Source organism: Ambystoma mexicanum, chromosome 1p, assembly GCF_040938575.1.
Source record: "Ambystoma mexicanum isolate Mex_15411 chromosome 1p, UKY_AmexF1_1, whole genome shotgun sequence".
NCBI classification, from domain to species: domain Eukaryota; kingdom Metazoa; phylum Chordata; class Amphibia; order Caudata; family Ambystomatidae; genus Ambystoma; species Ambystoma mexicanum.
The window spans coordinates 139864965-139889122 of NC_090921.1; the positions used below are offsets into that span (position 1 = coordinate 139864965).

The following is a 24158-nucleotide window of genomic DNA, read 5'->3' on the forward strand; positions in this document are numbered from 1 at the left end:
CCAAACAGTAGCGTTTACAAAATGCCGATGGAGAAGCCCATGTAACCGCTTTCGCGATGGTCTCCCAGGGGTCATACTTTTGAAAGGCAACAGAAGCTGCCTTGCCCCATACCAGGCGTGCGTGAATCCCTTTAGGAGGCTGGTGGCCCTGAGCAGTGTAAGACTCCATAATACAAGCAGCAACCCATCTGGAGATAGTCGCTTTGGAGGCCTGTTTACCCTGCGGATTACCAAAGGTCACCAATAGTTGAGTAAATTCAGATGTTCTGTCCAGATAGAACTTTAGAGTTCTTCTAACATCCAGGCAATGCAAAACCCTTTCGGCTTCCGAAGCCGGGTTTGGGAAGAAGACGGGCAAGGAGATTGACTGATTTAGATGAAAATCAGAGACCACATTTGGCAGGAAAGAAGGATTCGTCCTCAGGACAACCTTATCCTTGTGGAAGACCAAGAAGGGATGCTCCACCGACAAAGCCTGGAGCACACTCACACGTCTTGCCTTAGTCACAGCGACCAAGAAGGACACGGTCCACGAAAGGTACTTAAGATCTACCGTAGCCATTGGTTCGAAGGGCTTATGGCACAATGCCGTAAAGACCACATTCAGATCCCACGTCGGATGCGGTCTGCGAACAGGAGGGTAAAGACGCATTAGACCTTGAAACTGCCTTTTAACCACTGGATTTGATAGTGAAAAAGAGCATTGGTCCGTGGATAAGTAGGCGGCAACAGCCGAAAGTTAAGTCCTGCATGAAGATGAGCCCGAATAGGGTTTATCGACATCTTCGAACCGCAGTCGATACATTTTTTGAACCCCGTTTTAGGGGTGGAAGGGGTAGATGAAGACAACATTTTCTTGAAGAAAATTTCGAAGCGCGTCGTTCTCAAAACGGAACTGAAGCCAACGGGCGCGGCATAAGCTTTTTATACTAACAGTGACATCGACATGGTACGGAGCCCGTCGAGGGACATCGACGCCACGACCTCGTGCACAGCGCCCTCTGCCGAAAAAAAATTCCAAAGCAGCGAAGGTGGCGATACGAATATCACAAGATGAGGAATACGTGGGAGGACACAATCCATTTGAAATACACTTCTCCTCCGACCTGTAATTACCTGAAAATGTGTGCCCAAACCCTGCATCCCATCTCCCCTGGAAAGCATACAAAAAAATGTGTTCCTGGGTAAGGGGCTGACCCTGGAGTTGTCCCTGGCAACACGTGTTCTTGGGTGGGAGCAATGGCCTTAAATAAGCCTGTGGAGAGAGGACTGGGTTCTCATTTTTGGTTGCTGGCGGTGTGGTGTGCTGACTGTGCGGGTTGGGGGCAGAGGCTGCAGAGGCCCTTCTAGCAGGTACACTTCCCCCTGTCTGGCCATATACTTCCCCCAGTGGGTCTCCTGGCCTCTCTGCCTCTGCGTCCCCAGCTTCGTTCTCCTGGCCTCTCTGCATCTGCTCCCCCTGCATCTCGGTCCCCCAGCCTCACCCTGTGTCTCTTTTTCCATCTCCCTCTCTGAGGATCGGTGCCTGTCTCCCTGTGTCTCTGTGCCCGTCGCCCTCCCTGTGTCTCTGTGCCCGTCTCCCTCTCCCTGTGTCTCGGTGCCCGTCTCCCTCTCCCTGTGTCTGTGTCCGTCTCTGCGCCCATCTCCCTCTCTCCCTGTATCCCTCTCTCCCTGTATCCCTCTCTCCCTGTATCCCTCTCTCCCTGTATCCCTCTCTCCCTGTATCCCTCTCTCCCTGTATCCCTCTCTCTGTGCCTCTGCTCGCCCCCTTTCCTCCTCTCCCTCTTTCCCCCTCACCATCTCTAGTAGCTTCCCTTCTCCAACTCCCTTGGTGTCCCTTAACCCATGCGTCTCAGGAGGATAGCTCAGGGGCAACGAGCTCGGCTTGGAAGCAAGACAACGCAGAGCAACACTGGCTCGATCCCCGGCTCTGCGGTTAGAAACCTCTGGGTATGTTGACTCCCTGGTCCAAAACTGTGGTCCCGACTGAGGTCTACCACACGGCCTCCACCATTTTGGCCTGCCGCCCCTTCCACATTCCGACAGTTTTTGGAAGAAAGGAGGGGTGTGTATAGAGCACCACCATGTCCTTATGGAAAGCCAGGTGAGGCGTTTCAACTCCACCATTGCCAAAGTTTCAAAAGGTCTGTGCCTGGCTTGACAGGCAGAAAAAGGTGAAGGAGACCAGCAAAATACCTTTTTATCACCTGATTCGTGAGCGTGAATGAACAAGCGTCCATTTTGATGGAAGCACCAATCGTGGACAAGTATGTTCGACATGAGTGGCTATGAATGCCTGTAGCCACAAGGTCCGAAATAAACAAAAAGACAATCTATGGACGCCTGACGAGGAGCAAGCTGCTTTTCTAGGCACGAGTGACAGAAATTGATCCATTTGCTCCTGTACTGAGCTCCCATAGAAGCTAGGTGATGCGCATATTGTCCTCCGAGAGATTGAAGTGTGGTAAGGACCCGATCTCAGGAACCATATCACCAAACTGAAGGATCGTGGGGAGGGATGCCATACCCGTTCATTTTGGTACAAAAGATCAATCGCCAGCAAGATGATCAGAGGAAATACTGATAGATGTTGCAGCTCTGAGAACCAGAACCTGGCTCGCCACCAAGCAACTATGAAAAGTAAAGTGCAGTTGTGCACTATTCTCTGCTTCAACAGCCCCCGATGGATCAAGAGAAGAGGAGGGGAGGCAAATGCCAGCATCCCGTCCCAGCGGAAACGTCCTGTTGGAGGGAGTGGCAAACAAGTCTGCCATCGGAGTCCCCCACTCTGCAAAGACGTGGGACAGAACCTGCTTGTTCAATTCCCCCTCGTGGTTCGCTACGGACCGGCAGCTGAGAGAGTCCGACGCTATATTTTCTTGACCCGGGACATGTACAGCCTGCAGCCATAGACAGTTCTCACTGCCCATTACCAAATCTGAATGGCTAAGTCAACTAGGAGCAGAGCCCTGGTCCCACCTGCTTCTTCACAAAGAACATTGCCAAAGTTGTCTGTCCGAATCCAAATGACTATTGGAGGTGGAGGGCAGAAAAGCCTTCAAGGCCAGAAAAATGGTCAAAAGCTTGAGGTAATTGATATGGCAATCTCAGTCCAGGGGAGCCCATACGTCGAAAACCTCCAGATGGTACAATGTTGCCCCCCACCCGAGTAGGGAGGAATCCATTGTTGTTGTGACCCGCGTTGACTGATCCTAAAACAGGGTGTCCCCACCGACAGAATTCCGACCACCAGTGGCGATCTGGCATCATGTTGGTATTCCCTGGAATTAAGCGAGAGGCAACATCCGATTGTGACCAGTTCTGTCTGAGCGTTAATTTAGTGCGTCTTCGATTCAACATCACCAGAAAGAGGGCTAAAACACATGAGGCCATCAGCCGTGGAGCCTCTGAAACAACCACACAGTTTTGTGAGTGGAATTGAGGAAAACTAAGCATGTCTGCAATAAATCCCTCAACCGGTCGCCGGCCAAAAAGACCCTGGAATTGACCGTGTTCCATCAAAAGGCCAAGAAATCAGGTCCTGTGAGACAGCCCTCAATGATTTTCTCCAGTTCACCGACAATCCCAGCCGGAACAGCAGCTGGAGCAGCAACTGCAAGTGGGCTGCTGCTGTATGGGGACAATGACTCAAGGAGCCAGTCATCCAAATCCGGATAGACATGAACTCCTTGAAGCATGAGGAACTCTGCCATTATAGCCATCATCTTCGTAAAGACTTGGAGCGCTGAGCTCAATGCGAAAGGAAGGACTTGCTATTGAAAATGCTTAACCCCTACTGAAAATCAAAGAAATATGCATCTTGAAGATCTACCACACAGAGCCAATCATCCTTCAGGAGGGAGGATCAGATTTGTGTAGGCGTGATCATCTCGATTCTTTCTTGGGGAATGCACAAACTGAAAATCAGGCAGGTCCAAGACACTGCGCATGCTAGTCTAAATTTGTTTCAGCACTGTAAAGATGCAGGAATAAAACCCAACTCAATCCACCGCCCTCGAGTCCAGAAGCTTCTTAACTTCGGCACAGGGAGAGTGGGAACCTGTCTGGTCTACAGCAGGAGGGGATGGGGGTTTCTCTGGAAGGGGAAGGCAGAAACCTGAATGGGCGACTGGCAAGATCCATTGGTCTTTCGTGATGGTCCGCAAAGTCTCCAGATGCAAGCAGATACACCCCCCCCCCCGCTGACACTGTCACGCCCCCCTGCACACACCGAAGTAACATGGGACTGTTGCAATCCATCATTTGGTAGATGTATCAGTGGAGGGGGTACTGGACCCAGCAGTTGAGACTGAAGAGTGAGAGAAAAAACAACCACTCTGCCTTTGCTGCTTGTGCTGAAGGCCGCTTGGAGAACGGTCTGGCTGATGAGTCTTGTGGTCCTGAAACCCCCTGAACCCAGAGAAGGATCTTGAGTGGAAATCAGACTTCTGGGGAAAAGACGATCTGGATGCTACGTGAGGACCAACAAAGATTTGTCCGTTAAGGTACTAGCTTTAGTCTTTGCCAGCTCTTTATCAGTGGGACTGTGGAAGGGCTCCTTGCCCTCAAAGGTGAGGTCCAGGACCTTCTCCTGAACATCTTTTTAAAACTTGGTTGCATGAAGCCAGGCTTGGAGGGAGATAACACCAATCATAAGGCTGTGCACAGAGGTATCGACATGATTCACAGTGGCCTCCAACACATCTTCGGCCAGAATGTTGGACAAGCCGGTCTTGAAACACTCAGGTTTGTCCTAAGGAATGAATTGCCATACTCTCTCCATAACTTGAGATTAGCTGCTGCTAGGACCGCCTCTGTATTTGCCTGGTACAGTTGAAGAGCCACATTAGCAAAGACTTTCTTTCCTACCCCTTCTAGAACTTTGTCCTCCTTAGACAGCACTTGTGATGCAGTGAGGGAAGAAGAGGAAGATTTAGACTGGAGAGTCGCTGCAGCAACTACAGTGGAAGGAGGAAGAGGGCATGTAGCCAAAGGAATCTCCTCAAATGCATGAAGCTTGTAAAGTGTGGCAATCCTATTGCTTATGTGATGGCTCGTATGGTGTTTTACCCACACCTTGCGAGCTTCTGCCAAAATGTACTTTTGCAGGAACAAGCCTGAACGCTCCTGTGACTTCAGCGTAAGGGCACCAGATAAAACTCCACCTGCAAAGCTGGAGGATCAGAGGTTGAGATGTGTAAAAAGGCCATCAAATTCAACACCCTATCATGAAACGCTTTGATGGAAGAGGGCGGGTTCTCGCTATCCTCATAGGCATCCAACCCATTCCCCTTTGGCAGGATCATCAGCTGGTGCTGAAGAGCATGCAAGCTCAGGATCTTTAGGCTCTGCCGGCTGCTAAACCGGAGTAGGAGGCACTTCTACTGGCTTCAGAGGAGACAGTGGAGGAGGTATCTCCCTAGGTTAGAGGAAATGTCCCTAAAGAGGTCGTTAAGTAAGCTTTTATGGGATAAGAGTGCATAAGGCTTTGGAAGCGACTGAAAAACACCTCTCCCGAAGACAGAATAGGCATCGGGTGATCCAGCGAACAGTTTCTCCATGAGGCCGTTGAAACTGGCAGCCACAACAGACCCCCTCCACCCCCTCCACATGCACCCACATAGTGCAGCGGAGCAGATATCAGTGGAAGCGATCTTGTTGTCGGAAGAGGCATCCTCGTATTCCAGTCCAATGCAGGATTGAAAGGGTTTTGCCCCCTGCACCTCCAAAGGCACAGATGGCAAAAGACTTGGGCCTGGCCTCTAGATCTGAAGCCCCCTGAGGGCCCTGATAAAATGGCCGACGCCGTAAACACTGGCTGGGGTGCCATTTTGAGACCCTCCGAAGTGACATGCTTCACAGGTCGGCCAGAAGACATCGTCTTCACTGGCATTTTGGGAGCCTGGAGATGAACTTTAGCTCCCTTCTAGTGATCCTCGGCAGAGCCGGTAAGACTGGACACTTGTCTGACATTTTTGCTCCTTCAGCTAAACTGAACTGTGTTTAGCCCTTATGAGTGGAACATTGGATGAAACGCTGGTCCCTTTAGCCCAGGACTGGGGAACCTATGCCTTGCTCGTTCTTCTTTTAGCCCCCTTCATGGGTACCATGGGAGAAACCCTGGTACCTTTAGCCGCTGGCTGGGGAACTTCACGGGTGGCCCTGGTCCTTTTAGCACCTGGCTGGGGAACATCGGGTGGGTCCCCCGTACGCTTAGCCCCGAGAGGGGGGGGAAGCTCTAAACTCAGGTATCCAGATTAGGCTCTGCTTGGGGCACCGCAGGGTGATCCCTGGTAATGCTAGAGCCGGTGCGGCTCCTCCAGGCCCGTAAAAAGAAGAGTACTTACCAGAGGACTTCTTTCTTTGATGAAGCTATGTAGGTGTACCAGAGGAAAGCTGTGGAAGACCTCCCACCTCTCCAGCCTTCTTTAGAGTGCACATACCGAGAGGGAGTCACAGTAGAAGCACGCCTCCCAACGATTGTCTGGGCCCAGGCACTAGAGGCAAAGAATGTGAGAATCTGCTGCTGTGTAGTTACACCCGTAGTAAGTACACGAGGTGAAGCGCTTACGCTCCGGCATAGGCAGAACAAAAGAAGCTGGCTGTGGAACCCGAGCGTGAAGACAAATTGAAAGGATAAGTAGGGAAAGAAGAAAATCCGATGCAAGACCGCACAGCTAAAAGGACTGAAGGGCGATGCGTTGGGCTCAAGAAGGTGGGGCTAAAGTCACATGCACTGGCCCCACATAAAAATCAAAGGACTATACTTTTTTTGATGCTTCAAAAGGGGCTCTGCACCCATCCCGAAGGACAGAATGTCCCACAAGTATGGAGGCAAGGAGGTAGAAGTAAAGGGTACCATTTGATCTCGACATGCATGCGGCCAAACAAGCAAGATAAATTCGATTGTGGCGATAACTCGCATAGTCGTCGCAGCTCCAATATTTGCTATTTTCATTAGCACCTTCAAATTCTTTGAAACCATAGGATTATTTGGTTCTCTGCATTTAAGCACTGAGATACCAATTACAGATTGCAAACAAACTATACTTTGAGCTAGGACAGCCAGAGATCACCCAAGAGCGAGGAAATCTTAAGTTAGAAATTATTTTGGCATGCTTTCAGTCCTAATAGTTTCTTCCAGAGGGCATTCAAAGAACATTGAGGAATTCGACCATCCACACTGTGGGTGTGCACTCACCTAGGCTTTTTTGAAATTTTATATGAAATTGAAAGATAGATCAACCTCTGGAAAATGTGTGCGGCAAATTGCACCCATTTTCCTTTGCTCGACATACATATAGACCGGTGTACTCTGGGTGGACACAGCCTACAGACGCAGTCCTCCCGGTCACATTAAGTTGGAATGCGACACCCAGGATTACATCAAGACATCCCAAAAGGTGGAGGGCAAAACCTTCCTCCAGCCTTGCGCCGCTGCATTAAAGGCTCCATGGATCTCTCCTATCGTTTGTTGGTCCTGCTAGTGGCAGAGGCGCATACTGATGGGAGTTAATTTAAGCAGGCCCACGAGAGGACTGGTCACAGGGCTAACAAAAGACAGGAAACCCCAACACCTTTTATAGGCACTGTGTAAACCTGAAGCCAGCTCCCACCCCTCAGTATCAAGGGCAGTGAAGTGGCATGCCTGGTACATGTGTTTACAGTAGGCAAGCCCCAAAGTGGGACCGCATTCAGGGGGTAGGAGCATGTGATTTGATGGAGACAAAGCCTGTTCTCGCTAAAACTTCAAGGGAGACCTGCCTTAAATCAGGAACCACAGAGAGCTCAATTAACCAGAGAGACTCTTTGATGCAAAATAGACAGGAAGATGGGTGGGACTTAGTACATGTTTTCACCCATTTACCTTTACTGTTGCAAAACACTCTGGCTATGACCTCACGCATAACAGAAGATTGTTGGTGGGAACCCAGGATTGGTTCATTAAGGTAGGCTTAGCCTACACCAATCACTGGGGCCTATTTGGTTTTAATAGAGGGTTCAACCCCTCTTTTGGCTGAACTGAAGACTTTGTAAGGAGTAGCAAGAAGAACTAATTGGGACCCTGGATGAAGGTACAATCTGCTTTACATCTTCCAACAGTGAAGGAAGGCCAAGGGGGAAGCAAGATCCCTCCCCTAAACATCTTCCAGGGATCAGAGGGAGATACTGAATCTAGAAGACCCTCCAACAGCTCCAGAACGGTACCCTGCCAGCACACAGCATGCTCTTCTAGGCTCAACAAGCAAGCTTCCTGAGGGGAGGGGGTGGAGTGCCACAGAGTCTCTGAACCAAACCCAGGACAAGGCTGGTGCCTGCAACACTCTAGTCTGCTTTAAGCCGTCTGCCTTAAAGGGCGACACAAGCCCAGCGAAGAAGCTAGGATGAGTGCACTGACAAGCATCGACCAGTGTCCACCTTAAAAGACATTTCCGAGGCACTCGAGTCCCTCGAGCTACAACCGACTTGGCTGCTGACTGTTGTCACACCACAGTCGCTCATGCCAGTGAGTCAGACCCGCCAACCAGCACTGAGACAACGAATCTTGACCAGGGCCGCCGTGTAGGCCAGCCTACAGTCGTCGTCCAGCCTCGCTCGCCGAACTGCCGGCTGCATGATACCCGCAGCTGTCTCCCATCTTGAACTTTGTCGCAGAAGCTGCAAAGCGCCCTGAAACCGACTCAATGCTGTCATGCTCCAAGAACTTCTACAGGCACAAGATACATTGTGGTTCTGTCACCCTGGTCCTTCTCCGAAGGCCCTTAGTGCCATTCTACGACCCATTGCTCCCCTTGCATTGAAACCAAGTATCCTTGAACTATTGAGATTAAATACTTTACCAACTGCCCTCCTGTCAGTATCCAGAATGCATAACTTTTCCTTCTTGAAACGGTCTGTCCTCTGCATTCCTTTGCAGGGTGGGTTGTATTTTGTAGTGTGCTAGAACTTTGTTTAATAATAAAGTAGATATGTTTATACAACCTTGACTGGACAGTACCTTTTATCATTGGGTAATAATTGTATTTTCAATGTGCTGCTATTAACCAATGATCTACAACCTTGCAGAGATAAGCCTGCCATTTTGTCCACGTTACCAAAATTGGACAAGGAGGTTTATAAATCGACTTGGGTTTCCAATCTGTTCGGATCCCTTCTGGTGTACTGCTCTGTACTATAGGGTTGGTTTGGAAGTACACTTTTAGGGCCCAAATGTACCTATGACAGGTGACACTAAAGGAAATAGTCTGCGCCAGCTCAAGAAAATCTAAGAGCTAGGCGCTCTTGACCTACCAGCCATGTTCTTGGCATGCATAGTAGTCAAAGACAGAGCTGATGATGCCCCGGTCGCAACAGTTTCTTCCAGATTGTGCTCTTCAGTTTTTCCAAAAGGAGGGATCAGAAGAGCCCCACAGCTCTGCCCACTGGGTAAATGACTGGTGTTCAAAGGAGCGGCCGCTCGTGGTGCTTCTTCGTTTCCATAACATTTCAGCAGGATGCCTTTCCAAGACCCAGTTCTACAGGCAGGGCAAGAAAGATGCGTAAGAAGAGGACGAGATGTGCATTTGGTGACATTCCCAGGACATAAGCGGGGGCTTGGATGGGTGCGATATGTGAATTGGGAGGATGGGGTGGAAAGGGCGGGAGGGGGGGGCAGACAAGGGTAGTGGGGCCTGCCATAGGGGAGGATGAGATGGCGGGTTGGTGTCTGGTTCAGGAGAGGATAGATAGGGGACTGCAGCTCAGGGAATGGGACCCATCACCCATACGTGTGAACTAAATGCACAATAGACAGTGCCGTTGCACCAATCGCATGTCTTGACTTAATTTTCGCACTTTGTATATACACATTTTCGAGCTCACAGCCGTACAAAAAACAATGAAGGTTTAGAAGGATTTCTAAAGTTTCCGCATCCGTCACAGAACACTGTTCCCATTGCAGCCAAGACATATGAGAATCGTGGCAGGGGAACGTGGATAAACACGACGGTCGCTGACACAATCTAGAGTTCATCAGCAGTTCATTGTCATTAGCGGGTAGTTCTGTTTATGTTCAGAATATTCCAAGATCCAGGTTATTTTATCGGGACTGCCGAGCATCATTTTCGGATTCACATGTCCATTTGCCGAGTGTCTGTTCTTTATGGAAGGCATGCAGTTAACCCTTTACTCACAGCACTGTAAAACGCTTGTTTTTAACTACTGTTATTATTCCCAATAGACTTGAGTGAGCACTGGCTTGGACCGGATATGTCTTTACCTCGCAAGTAATTCACTTCCCCATACACTCCCTTCGTTACATTTACATCATCATGCCTTGCCTTTACTTCTTCATTCTTTCACTTCGCCATTATAGGGATAGACCCCCCTAACCCTTTTTTAACCAACATTTTCCGCCCTATGGCCCCAACCCTAACCTTACACTTACCTTACTTTACCATAGCCATTCCCACTCAAATGCAGACGAAGTAAATGCATGACGAAGTCATGTAGACGAATTAAGTGCTGGCAAAGTCTTTCTGGCGAAGAAAGGGAGGGGAAGATTTCAATACTGTTGCCCCTCTGGCACTACCATATCATGCAGAATCTACGTATGTTTACTATCAACAGGATCTCTCCAAACAACGCTGTACACATTCTCTCACTTTCTTATTTAAATTTAAAAAAAGAAGGATTTAGAAAAGAACAGCCAACGGGCTGGGATGATGCTTTTCTCATTTTACTCCACTTCAGACAGAAGCGGAGCCTTTCCAGCTGAGCACAAAGCACCCATTCACGGAGAGCGTAGGCTCAAAGCCCCTTTTAGATGAGCGCGCCCGGGTGCCCTTTGATTATCAGACCTCATGTCTGTGCCAAGAAATCACCCGTGCCAGCCGAGCCAACCGGGCAAGGAACACACGCCTGGAGCTAAACTGCATCACCGGGGTCAAACAAACAGCTTTCGTACAATGAATCTGCACTTCCATTTAAGTTTAAGAGCCAGAGTTGTACAAATGGGAGTAGTTTCTTACCTGTAAATCCATTTCTCCAGCGTTGGTATCTTTCATGGATTCACATACTTAGAATATTCCCCGTTGTCAGGCTGGGAACCCTTGGTATCTTTATAAAAACGTTTTCCATTGGAAAAAACTCAACACTTTTGTGTCCTATTGACGTCCTTTTGGGACGCTTACGCATGGTCCAATAGGACGTACGGTATAAATAGCCCCGCCCCCGCAGGTCCCTTCAGATTTTAACCCCCAAAGTAGAGGCACTATCACGTTTGCATTCAGGGGAGGCTGGCGGGCGCATGTGAATCCATGAAAGATACCAAAGCTGGAGAAATGGAGTTACGGGTGTGTGGGAGCGAGGGGCCAATGGGCCCCTTTCTGCCATCACTTCTGAGTACAAAACTCGGACCAAGTGGCTCCAGTGGTGGGTACGCCCCTCGCCCTTATGCGATGTTAACTTTGGGTTACATTCGCGTAGATGGAACCACTGAGGACACGGGGCATCCATTTTTTGTACCCCCTTTCGACTCCATATTGGTGACCAGGCCTCACTGCGATAGTACAAAATGCCTCTCTCCCTCGGAGCACATGGCCCCCTCCCTCGTTCCCACTCTGACTGGAAAACTCTGCAGCTCCATTCTCAAGCTGAAGCCGGAGATGCTTGCAACAAATAATTTTCCTCTGAGATCACGGTCCTGCATGTGAACCAACATGAGCCAAGCACATAGCTCGTTCATCTCCACAAAAGTGTCCTTGCCCTCTTACCCTCGCCAGTTGAAACTTATTGCCATTCTAACCCTGTGTCCCTGCAAGATATTCCTTTCATGTGCCAGACCGCTGACCATGCTATGAAGCCCACCCAACAGACCCCCCAACTAACATTAGACCCCTGCTGCAGTATATCGTGCCCAATACTAACAAATGCCACATACCTGAGATTCTTGTGAGACTAACCCCACAGTTCAATGAGTATTATAGTGGTCAAGACCCGTAAATCTGTGACCTGTATAACCCAAATGTTATAGATGATATAGATACCTGTGTGATTTGTATAAATGACACGGAGGGTCTTTTTGATCAACCATTATTTAGTGCATGCATGATTTAGAAGAACAAGTTACTTCTTACCTTGTAACCTTCTTTCGATGGGATGTTCCTCCGACGTATTCCTTATCTTTGATAGATCAACTCCAGCTTGCTGGCATCGGAAAAATGTTTTCAGTAGAGGGCGCTGCTCGTCGACGTCCCTCGAGCCGATGTCCCTCGACAGCCTCCGTATCGTCGCCAACGTCATCATGCGTATAAATAGACTTGCGCAGCGTCCGTTGCTCAGTTCCGTTTTGACGTTAACAGTTTTTTACATGAATTGGTTATTGACCTTGAAGGAGCGTAAGCTGCAACCACAAGGGAAGTATTACTGCGGGGATGGATGGGAGGGGTGATAAGGAATACGTCGGAGGAACATCCCATTGAAAGAACGTTACAAGGTAAGAAGTAACTTGTTCTTCGAAGGGATTGGGTCCTCCGACGTATTCCTTATCTTTGATAGACTCCCATAGCAGTGGTGTGCAATTGGAGGTGGGAGTAAAACGCCATGTTTCCTTTTAGGAATGAACCGGATGTAATACGGCTTTGCCAAACCTAGTCTCTTGACTAGAGGAGGAATCCATGTTGTAAAATCTTGTGAAGGTATGTGCGGACGACCATGTGGCAGCCGCACATATATCTTGAACCGGAACCCCTCTTTGGAGGGCCGAGGAGGCTGCGATACCGCTGGTTGAATGAGCCCTAAGATTTTGAGGAGGCTCTTTTCCTGCCAGTTTGTAACATTCCAGCATGGCCAAAATAATCCATCTGGAAATGGTTTGTTTTGTTATCGGTAGTCCCAACTTGTGCCCTGAGTAACCCATGAACACTTGGTCTGCTAGCCTAATCCTAGCAAGTCTGCTGATGTAAAAGCTTAAAGCCCGCCTTGGGTCCAGCCTATGTAGCCTTTCTTCCTCTTTCCCCGGATGGGGAGGCGGATGGAATGAAGGTAAAGTAATTTTCTGTGATGTGGAATTCAGAAACCACCTTTGGGAGGAAATTAGGCTTCACTTGTAGGACAACCTTGTCTTTATGAAAAATTGTATGAGGGGGTTTACAAGATAGAGCTTGACATTCGCTCACCCTTCTAGCAGATTTTAAAGCCACTAAGAAGACAGTTTTAAGGGTGAGAAATCTTAGCGAACAAGAGTGGAGTGGTTCGAAAGGAGTACCCATCAGGAAATTTAAGACTAAATTTAAGTCCCATAAAGGAACCTGGCAAGGTCTTGGAGGGTAGACATTAGTTAATCCCTTTAGAAATTGTATTACTAAGGGTAATTTGAAATGCGAAGGCTCCTCCGCAGTGCGCTTGAAGATCGATAGCGCTGCGAGATAGCCCTTGATAGCGCCAACTTGAAGGCCTGAATTTGCCAAGTAGAGTAGAAAGGATAACACTGTTGGTGTACCACATGAAAAGGGGTCGATATTCTCTTCTCTACACCAGCTGGAAAATGTGTTCCAACGGCAGCGGTATAAAGACTTTGTTGCTGGCCCTCTGGCCGAAAGCAACACCTCCATGACGTCATCAGGGAGGTCCCAATCCTTGTATCTCAACCTTTCAGAAGCCAAGCGTGAAGGTTGAGGGTTCTGATATCTGGATGGAGAACCTGACTCCCTTCTGTGAGAGAAGATCCTCCTTGAGTGGAAGGCGAATTGGAGGGCAGATGGACATGTCCAGAAGGTCCGGGTACCACGTTCTCCTGGCCCAGTTTGGGGCAATTAGGATCATGGTCCTCCGGAATCTTCTCAACCTCCTGATCATTTGAGGAATGACAGGGACTGGTGGAAACGCGTACAGGAGTGGAAACTCCCAGTCCACTACGAACACGTCCCCTAGAGCTCCTCTCGGGGGAAATTCCCTTGAACAAAACAGATCGCACTTCCTGTTGGTACTGGTGGCAAACAGATCCACTTGAGGGGTTCCCCAAAGGGCGAAGATCTCCTGAAGGACTTCCTGAGCTAGTTCCCACTCGTGGGAGACTGCCCTGCTTGCTCAAAGCGTCCGCAGTAAAGTTCTTCTCTCCAGCAAGATTCCTTCTTGAATTGCCCAAAACCAGAGCTGCATTGCCTCTCTGCACAGTGGCAGTGAGCCCACGCCTCCTCTTTTGTTGAGGTAGTGCGTGGCCACTGTGTTGTCCGTCATTATCAAGACATTTTTCCCTGTACTGATGGCAGGAAAGCTTTCAGCGCTAGTCTGATCGCTCTCAGCTCCAATAGGTTGATGTGTAGTCTGGACTCCGATAGAGACCAACGACCGCTGATGGTCAAGTCGTTGGCATGGGCTCCACACCCCGTGAGTGAGGCGTCCCTGACTACTGTTATCTCCGGCCATGGTTGCCAAAACAGTTCTCCTTTCAAAATGTTCTCTCGATAAGCCCACCATTAAAGGTCTCGGGCTACCTTGTCCGGAATCCGAAGGAGATCTGTCATTTTTCCTGAGAACTGCGACCACTGGGTTCTTAGTGCCCACTGGAGAGATCTCATTCTCATGCGAGCCTCTGGCACAAGGAAGATGCAGGATGCCATGAGGCCTAGCAACCTCAAAAAGTCGAAGGCTGGGAGATGTTGGGCATTTTGAAACTTGGTGACCATCTGCAGAATATCTTGAGCCCTCACCTCTGGTGGCAAGGCTTTTCCCAGAGAAGTGTCCAGGACCGCTCCGATGAACTGGAGTCTCTGTGATGGTATCATCTGTGACTTCTTTAAATTGAGGGAGAAGCCCAGTTTGTGAAGGAAGTGACAGACATAATCTAGCTGGGTCTGAGCTTGTTCCGAAGATACAGCCCTGATCAGCCAATCGTCCAGGTAGAGTAGACGTGGATCCCTTCTCTCCTTCGACTCACAGCCACTACCGACATTAGCTTGGTGAAGACCCTCGGGCGGAGGTCAGCCCAAATGGCAGAACTCGAAATTGATAATGAGAGTCGCCAATTGCGAACCTCAGGCATTTCCTGTGTTTGGGATGGATTGGCACATGGAAATAAGCATCCTGAAGGTCCAGAGATACCAGCCAGTCCTGGAGCTGGAGGGCCTGAAGGATCTGAGAGAGAGTTACCATCTTGAACTTGTCCTTCCTGAGGAACTTGTTCAATTCTCCTAAGTCCAAGATAGGTCTAAGTCCTCCGTCTTTCTTCGGTATGAGAAAGTAGGGGGAGTACCAGCCCTTGTTCCTCTCCGATACAGGTACCGGTTCTATGGCACCTTTCTCTAGCAGGTCTACAATTTCCTGCAAGAGGAGCGGATCTGGAACTTTCAGAGAGCTGTTCCCCGGTGGATGACTCTGAGGGATGCGTAGAAAAGGCAGGCAGTAACCTTGGGCAACTGTCTCCAATGCCCAAGCATCTGACGTAATAGCCTGCCATTCCGTCAGATGTTGAGTTAACCTGCCCTCTACTGGTGTCTTGTGAGGAGAGTCCTCAGAGCGGTTTGGAGGCGGCTGATGCAGATGCCGAGGGTAAAGAGGCACCTGCTGCTGCTGCGGCTTTTGTATTTTTAACCCGTCCACCTCGGGTGAATCTTTTCTGACCCCCTTGAACCAGCTGTCCTCTGCCTCTTCCGAATGCAGAATAGAAGCGAGAGGACTCCAAGATGTTCCTGAGGGGCGATATGGTTTCTGACGGATTGCATCTCCCAGGGATTTTGCTGCTGCCTTTGATGTTTGTAGCTTTTCTAAACGGTCATCCGCCTTCTTACCAAACAAAGAAGAGCCGTCAAAGGGCATATTCAAGAGTCTGATTTGCACATCTGGAGCAAAACCAGACTTTCGCAACCAAGCAAACCTCTGGGTTGTTGTACTTGCCGCCATGTCCCTGCTGATGCTGTCAGCAGAATCGATGCCAGTTTGAAGGGATTCGCACATTGCGTCTTTACCATCCTTAATGATGTTTAGAAACGCTTCCCTTTCTTCTCCCTCCGGGAGGCAGTCAGCCACTGATGAAGCACATTCCCAAAGTGTGTGGCTGAACCTTGCGAGCGTACAAGTAGCATTGATGGATTTCAACGCCATGCTACATGCAGAAAATACTTTTTTGGCCATAGAGTCATATCTCTCGTCATCCCGGTCCTGTGGAACAGTAGGGTAAGCAGATTTACTACCTGATGAAGTTGCTGCCTGAACAACCATACTCTCCGGAGTTGGGTGTTTGGATAAATATTCAGGGTCAGCAGTAGACACCCTATATTTGGCTGATAATTTTTTGTTAACCGCCGGGATAACCTTAGGGGTTTCCCAGCTTGCCAATATTTTCCTTTGTAATGCTGCATGAAATGGCACCACAGGATCCTCCTGTGGACCTTTAACCAAAATGTCTGTGAGGTCGTCTTGCTGAAAAGCAGGTGAGGGTGTAGACCACCGCATAAACTATTATCCTTGCCATCAAGGTTCTATAAGGGGTTTCAGCATGTTCCCCTGGGTCTGGTTTGGCAAATTCCACTTCTGGGAAGTTTCCAACCCACTTGCTTCATGTAAGGATTCTTGGAGGTCCTTTAACCTACCTTCCTCAGAGGTAAATTCCTCTGGTACAGGAGTTGCAGATCCCTGCAACTCAATAGATCTTTCCTGATCCGAATTCTCCCCTTCTTCATAAATAGATGATAAGGCTCTGGAATGATCAGATCTTGGAAATGGTATAAATCCCATTTCCAGAGCATAAGAGGCCAAATTCGTCATAATTGGCTGAGAAAACGTCGACGTCGTCGACGCAGACGTTAAAGGCTTCAAAGCCATCAAAAAAGGCGTCGAGAAAGTTGGTAGAGGCCTCGAGGAACTCGAGAGTATCGGAATTCTACTCGAGGTTGTCGACGACATTCTCGTGATCGAGGCTCTGGGTATGGCCACTGGCTGTGTGGTGGCCGTGGGTTTGTCCTTTCTCGGCGTCGAAGACAGCATCGAATCGACTGACCTGTGCGTCGAAGCACCGTACGATAATGGCGTCGAAGACGCAGATCTATGCGTCGAAGGGGCTTTCGACGATGGCGTCGAAGACGCAACCTTGCCTTTACTCGAGGGTTCATGGCGCTCTCGAGTAGCTTCTTTCGCCGGGTGCTGCGACTCACGGTGTTTTGATTTTTTGGGTCTTTCACCCAGGGTATCATCCTCAGCAGTCTTCGAGGGGGTCGAGGCCGCTTTCTCGAAGACGCTAAGCATCTTTTTCCTGAATTCCTCCCACTCAGCCTGAGAGCTATGTTTTGTGGGGCAGGAGACCCTTTTCGGGAAAACGGAAGACGACGACGAGGAAGGGGATCTTCGACGTCTCTTTTTTGAATGCTTAGATCTCGAAGAGTGATGGGAACTGCTTCGAGACCTAGAACGAGAATGTCTTGTGATGGCGAGCTTCCCCTTACGCTCCTTCAAGGCTTTCGCCGTCATGGACATGCAGTCCTCGGACTCCGAACAATGGTGCTCGACTCCCAGGCACCACAAACAGATCCTGTGAGGATCCGTCAACGACATTTTCTTTCCACAGTCTCGACATTTTTTGAAGCCGGACCGTGGAGTCGTCGGTTCGGATGAGGAAGCCATCGAGTACGAGTCGGTATTCGAGGAATAATGAAGTATATTTGACTGAAGAACTGAGCAACGATATTCTGAGGCACCACAAAGCGCGGAAAAATGGAACTGAGCAACGGACGCTGCGCGTGGCTATTTATGGGCATGGTGACGTCAGCGCCGATACGGTGGCTGTCGAGGGACACCAACTCGACGGACGTCGATGCGCAGCGCCCTCTACTGAGAACATTTTTTCAGAGGCCAGCAAGCTGGAGACGAATTATCAAAGATAAGGAATACGTCGGAGGACACAATCCCTTCGAAATATATTTCAGAGATGGGTCAGCATCAATAAACCCCGAAACAGGGGAAAAACACGTAGGGATGGCGGTAGTGCGCATGGAGGAAGATGACTATGAGACGATTGTGCAAAAGCGCCTCTCATCCCATTACTCTGCACAGGCAGCTGAACTAACTGCGCTGATCGAAGCACTGCACACAGCTAAGGGATGTGCAGTGACAATATACTCAGACTCAGCATATGCAACTACCACAGTCCACTCAGGGTTGTCACAGTGGCGTAGACGGGGATTCAGGAGGGCAGACGGTTCTCCAGTACAGCATGCAACATTGTTGAATGAGTTAATAGATGCATTAGCAGTACCATCGGTAGTGGCAGTGGTGAAATGCCAAGCCCATACCAACAACACAGATGCAATCTCATTGGGAAACACGGCAGCCGACGCAGTGGCGAAGGAGGCCTCGTATTTCAATGTAACACCAACACTCGAATGCATTGTAAAAGCAACCATTACAGACCCACTAGAAGAAGCCTACAGTAATACACCAATACCGCAGATAATAGAGTTACAAAGAAGAGCACCACAGGAGGAGCAAGAATTGTGGAGCAAACGGGGATGTAAACAATCAGCCACAGATCTCATTTGGAGACAGGAGACAACAGGAAAGGTAGTAATGCCCATAGAGTTACTAGAAATAGCATTCCAACAGCTGCATTTCCCCGGCCATGTAGCACAACAACACATTGCCGCAGACATCCAGGAACATTGGTTCGTCCCCAATTTGCAAGAGCACCTGTCAAAATTCATTGTAGAATGCATAACATGCCAAACATATAATTCAGGGATGACATTGAGAACACTGCGCGGTTCCCTGCCCCGACCAACATGACCATTTAGAGAGCTCCATATAGACTATGCTGATATGGGAGAACTGTGTAATGGAGCAAGATGTGTGATTGTGGTGGTATGCCCCTTCTCAAGATGGGTGGAAGTGGGCCCATGTCCCCACCCAGACGCAAAGTGTGCGGCAAAGTTCCTTGTTCGGGAAGTGTTTTCCCGATGGGGAATATGCGATGTCATAAGATCAGACAACGGTACGCACTTGGTGAATGACCTCTTTAAGGATGTGACATCACTCCTGGGGGTAAAACACAAACTATGCTCAATTTATCATCTGATGGCGAATGGAGTGGTAGAAAAGATCAACGGATTGCTGAAGAGTAAGTTATCGAAGTTGTGTAATACACTGAAGAAGTACTGGGTGTATTGCTTGCCCCTAGCACTGTTCCAACTCAGGACACAACCATGTAAAAACCACCATCTGAGCCCCCACGAAATTGTAACTGGGAGGCGAATACACACGCCAGTGTCCCCGATTAGAAGAGCATCGGATACGCACAGGGCTGCCACAGTGCTGGGTGAAGAGTTCAAGGAATACCCAACCCAGTTGACGCACGCAGTACGCAGCATTGCGCGACAAATAGCACCGCTTTTTACTGAAAATGTGGTGACTGATAATACCACACCGGCCACAGACAGTTTAAGCGGGCCACTGATCCCAGGAGCACAAGTGTACGTCTGCAGCTTTGTGAGGAGGTGGAATTCACCGAGGTCATCTATAGTACAGCCACTGCAGTGAAGGTGAAAGGATTGAAGTATTGGGTGCACTTATCAGGTGTGAGGAGGGCACGCGATAGTACAATCCCCCAGGAGGAGCAAGATGGTGCCACTGGTACCACAAATTAGGTTGAAAAGGGATAAGCAAATTGTCGGTAAAGATAACCTGCAGAGATAAAAGGATATGCATCTTGTTCTGCACGACTTCTCAAACTTCCTTCTTTTCCATTTTTCTTTTTTTTTTCCTTTTTTGATTGTTCGATATCCTCTCCATAACTCTGTCTACTCTCTCTCTCTTTCTCTCTCCTTCCTTTCGATTATTGTTCCACGCTTTCCTCCATCACTCTTTCACTCTCCTCCTCTCCATAGCAAAAGTAAATGTGTAATAGAGAAAATGAGCAAACATGACTAAAAATGATGATTAAATATGAAGTTCAACAAAAAATGTAAATACATGTATATATTGTGGTGACTTAACAAATTTATATTGCCCCTCCAGGTGACAAATGGCCCAACGAACCACAATCGCGGAGAACCAATTAATGCTAGATAGTGATAGGGACGCCATTAGGGCTAATAGGTTCAGTAATGTTGAATGTGTTTTGAAATGTGCTGCAGTTTTGATGTCAGTAATGTTTTTTATGGCTTGGTATTATACCCTTCTATCTTTGGTTAATGACATGCACAAGGGGGGGGGAGTGGGGCTAAACTGATACGAGAAGGGTCGCACTTGATATGGACTAGGGTGTCATGCCTGCGCCATGGGCGCATACATTGGCGATCAATATGGACAAATTGTTATTCATTTATCTACAGAAAACTCTTGGATCAACCACTATTCACTATTTGGACTTTATTTCCCATTTGCAAGACTTTGGTGCTTTTTTATTTTTCCCAGAAAACTACACTTACCATAATGCACTTGGCTATAACCTTCTATTCCTGGCTATTCCTATTTTTCTTCATCAGAACTACAATCCCCAGAAGCCCTAGGGATTTGCTCTACTTCCACCAGCTCAGGAACAGAGAGGGCGGTGGCCGATTGTCTGCAGGTGTGCTGAGCCAGGTGCAACCAATTAGCCTGTCTCTGTGCTGGACTGGGCAGTATAAAGGCTGCTGCCTGCGAGAGCTCAGTCGCTTGCATTGAGAGTCCTTCCGGCACCTTATTGCTTCGAGCTACAAACTTTGTATGCTGTTTCCTGATTTCACCTGCTCTTTGTTCCAGTGCCCTGGTGGGCTCCTGCCTTGCAGTCTGCTACACCCTGCTGCCTACAGCCCTAGCCTTTTGGGCTCCCTGCCTCAGCCCTGCTCCTCTGGGCGTCCTGCCTTGCAGCCTGCTACACCCTGCTGCCTACAGCCCTAGCCTTTTGGGCTCCCTGCCTCAGCCCTGCTCTTCCAGGCTCCTGCCTTGAAGCTGATCACGCTCTGCTGCCTTCCAGCCTCCGCCCTTGCCCTGCCGGGCTCTCCACATTGCAGCCGATCACGCTCTGCTGCCTTCCAGCCTCCGCCCTTGCCCTGCCGGGCTCTCTACATTGCAGCTGATCACGCTCTGCTGCTTTCCAGCCTCAGCCCTTGTCCTCTGGGCTCCCTGCTCTGCAGCCTGCCTCACTCCGGCTGCCTACAGCCCTTGTCCTCTGGGCTCCCTGCTCTGCAGCCGCCTCACTCCGGCTGCCTACAGCCCTTGTCCTCTTGGCTCCCTGCTCTGCAGCCTGCCTCACTCCAGCTGCCTACAGCCCTTGTCAACTGGGCTTCCTACTTTGCAGCTTATCACGCTCCGCTGCATACTACCTACCTTTTTCCGCTGGGTTCTCGGCCTAGCAGCCCTCTACAGTCCTTTGCAACCTTCTACGGTCAGCGGCCCTGCCCTTCAGAGTCCACTCCTTGCTGCCCGGCCCTTCTGGGTTCCTTGCCGTGCAGCCTGCTTTACTCTGCTGCCCTAAGCCCTTTTCCTCTGGGCTCTCTACCTTACAGCCCTGCTCCTGTGGGCTTGCTCATTGCTTTCCTGCTCCTCTGAGCTCTCAACCTTGATCCTTACTGTCCTCTGCTATCCTATCCTGTTACACGACTTTCCCTTCATTTCCTTCTGCTAGTTTGCTATCAACCTCCTTTTCCTGGATTTGTCTGTAAGTATCTTCTCTTGTACTGTTTGTAGACCCTTTTGTACAGAGCTTGTCTGTTGGTTCCCATCAGTCAACCTCTGCCCCTTCCCTTGTCTCGTTTCTACATTACAGACACCCATAGCTGCTGTTCCAAGCCATGAGCAAACAGCGTGGGCCTCTGTTATAGCAAACTGTGCAGAAGGCTAGAGTTTTTTCCTAAGGTTCGTGGAATACTCTTTTCCTATATCTGCATACACCCCAAGAGGGAATTCATTCTGTACCTTTTTCCTTGCTACTCTTGCCTACTCTTCGTTCTCTTTCCTTTCAGCTGTGTGTGTACTTATCTGTCCACTTTATTTTGGCACAACCACCCAAACCCTTTCTGGATGTCCTGTGCCACGCTTAATAGAGTGCCATCCTTGACATAGGGTAAAGACTATATGGAAAGAATCACATGAGATTAACATCAACGATACAGATGTGATGCAACCTTCTGAACACACCACTGTAGGACCAACAAGTGTATCATTGTTACGTCTGAATATACATATGAGCGATGCTTATGGATATAACAAATATGATGGAGATTATTATTGGCCTAATGATTTAACTAACACTAGTACACGTTCACAGACAACCATACACCCTACCTCACGCAACATTGCTGCTACTGATAAAGATACACATGCCATATTGAATAACAATGATACAAACTGGGCTGGAATGTTTCCAATACATTACAAAAGGGTGAAAACCAATAACAAGGAAGGGAGAAGGAGGAGAAAAAGGGGGGCGGGAGGGAAATGATACGACATTTATCATGACCTGGGGTTAGATGAAATAGAAGATCCCCGCCACCCTGATCAATCAAATAAATGGTATTCGACATGAGTGCCGCGGCGAAGCAAGCAACAAATGAAAGCTGCTACGTCTGTTCACTCATTCCGCATGCATCAGGAACACCGAAAATGTTAGTACCGCAGGAAGTGCCCCTGTCGGAGGTCCAATGTTTAATTCATCTGGTTTTGTGCAGAATAAAGAGCACGTTCCAAGCGCACACCGTCACATTGAAAAAACTGGTCAATGAGAGGACATGCACAAGCAGACGCCAAGGAGTAATTTGTCTTAAGGAACCATTTCTTGTCATCAAGGGGACGCGATATGCAGAGAATAAGTGGCACGAAGAAACTATCAAATGCAAAGCAGAAGCACTTCAAGGCCTATCCAATGACACTTTCCAATGGATAAAAGGAGGTATGTGACGCCATCTGGTCGCAACATGTCACAAAGCCAACGTGGGTCACAGCATTAGAAAAACCTATCAAAATACAGAAAGAAGTGCCACATGAACTGTGTTTCCATGGGGAAGGAAGAGTGAACATGGGGGAGACAAGGAAATGTAACAAGACGGTAATCATACCTGACATGAAGAAAGGCACCGCTGCACTAATGGATATGTACTGGATTTGCGGCAAACAAGCTTACCTGCACCTCCCCGCATCGTGGAAAGGAACTTGTGCTCTAGCCACCCTCCACACAGCCCCGATGGTAATACCAGAAAGCCATATCCAAGGGTCAGCAGGGCAATCGGCTGGCATATCTGCAGCAGGGCAATCGGCTGAACCATCGACAGCGCCCCAACTAATGATAACAGAAGCTCCAGCGTATGAACTATTGTCAGAATATGAACTTAAGAAAAGATTGACACGGAGTAAGAGATCCTCCAATTACATCTCATCCGAATCATCGAAACTCCTTGCTGAGATCCCGCAGAAATACAAGCTCGTTTCATCAGCAGAGACATTTTTCGCCTCACTTCTTGTCCCGGGACTGCAAGCACGAATGAACGCCAAATGGTTGCACTGGGAGCTCATCCAACTGGCTAACGACACTGAAGAAGGGTTCAACGTGATCAAAATAGAGCTCCGCGCATTGCGCCTAATGACAATGCAAAACAGATATGTCTAAGATCTCCTCACAGCGATGGACAGTGGCATTTGCCGAAAAAAATGGGGGGGCGTGCTGCACATTCGTGCCAACTGAAGATTCTGATAACGGGACACTCTCACATGTGATAACAGCAGTACACAATCTAGGAGAGAGGATGAGAACAGAAGGAGGCCCAGACGAAAGCACGTGGTTCGACAATCTGTTCAGTTGGATACCATCATGGGTAAATGTGGCAATGAAAATATTGGTCCCCATTATCGTCTTTGTGCTCCTGTACTTCTGTGTGTGCCAACTGGGACTACGGTGTTGTGAGAAAAGTATGCCAACCTCAGCTATGATGATGGTAACAATGGGCCGACCGACAAAGGTAGCTACCATGATCGATGCACAAATGCAAACAGGGGAGTACACTACACCACAATACAGGATGACAGCAATTTACAGGCAATATGGGGATATAGTTGATAATTTGCATCATACAACGATAAAAGAACCAAGGGAGTTGCAATGGTACCAAGAAGTATGGGTGGATCTAGATGGGGATGGAGGAATGTACTTAATGTGTACACCAGACAAATATGCCAGAAGAGGAAATAGCTTAAGAAGTGTATGCAGAGCGTGGATGCCA

General features: G+C 48.8%; 1 protein-coding gene across 3 annotated transcripts in view; it reads right to left on the reverse strand.

The window, feature by feature from the left end:
* LRCH4 (leucine rich repeats and calponin homology domain containing 4) overlaps positions 1-24158 on the reverse strand; it is a 1212507-nt gene that overhangs the window by 965561 nt on the left and 222788 nt on the right. The gene's annotated exons all lie outside the window — the stretch shown is intronic.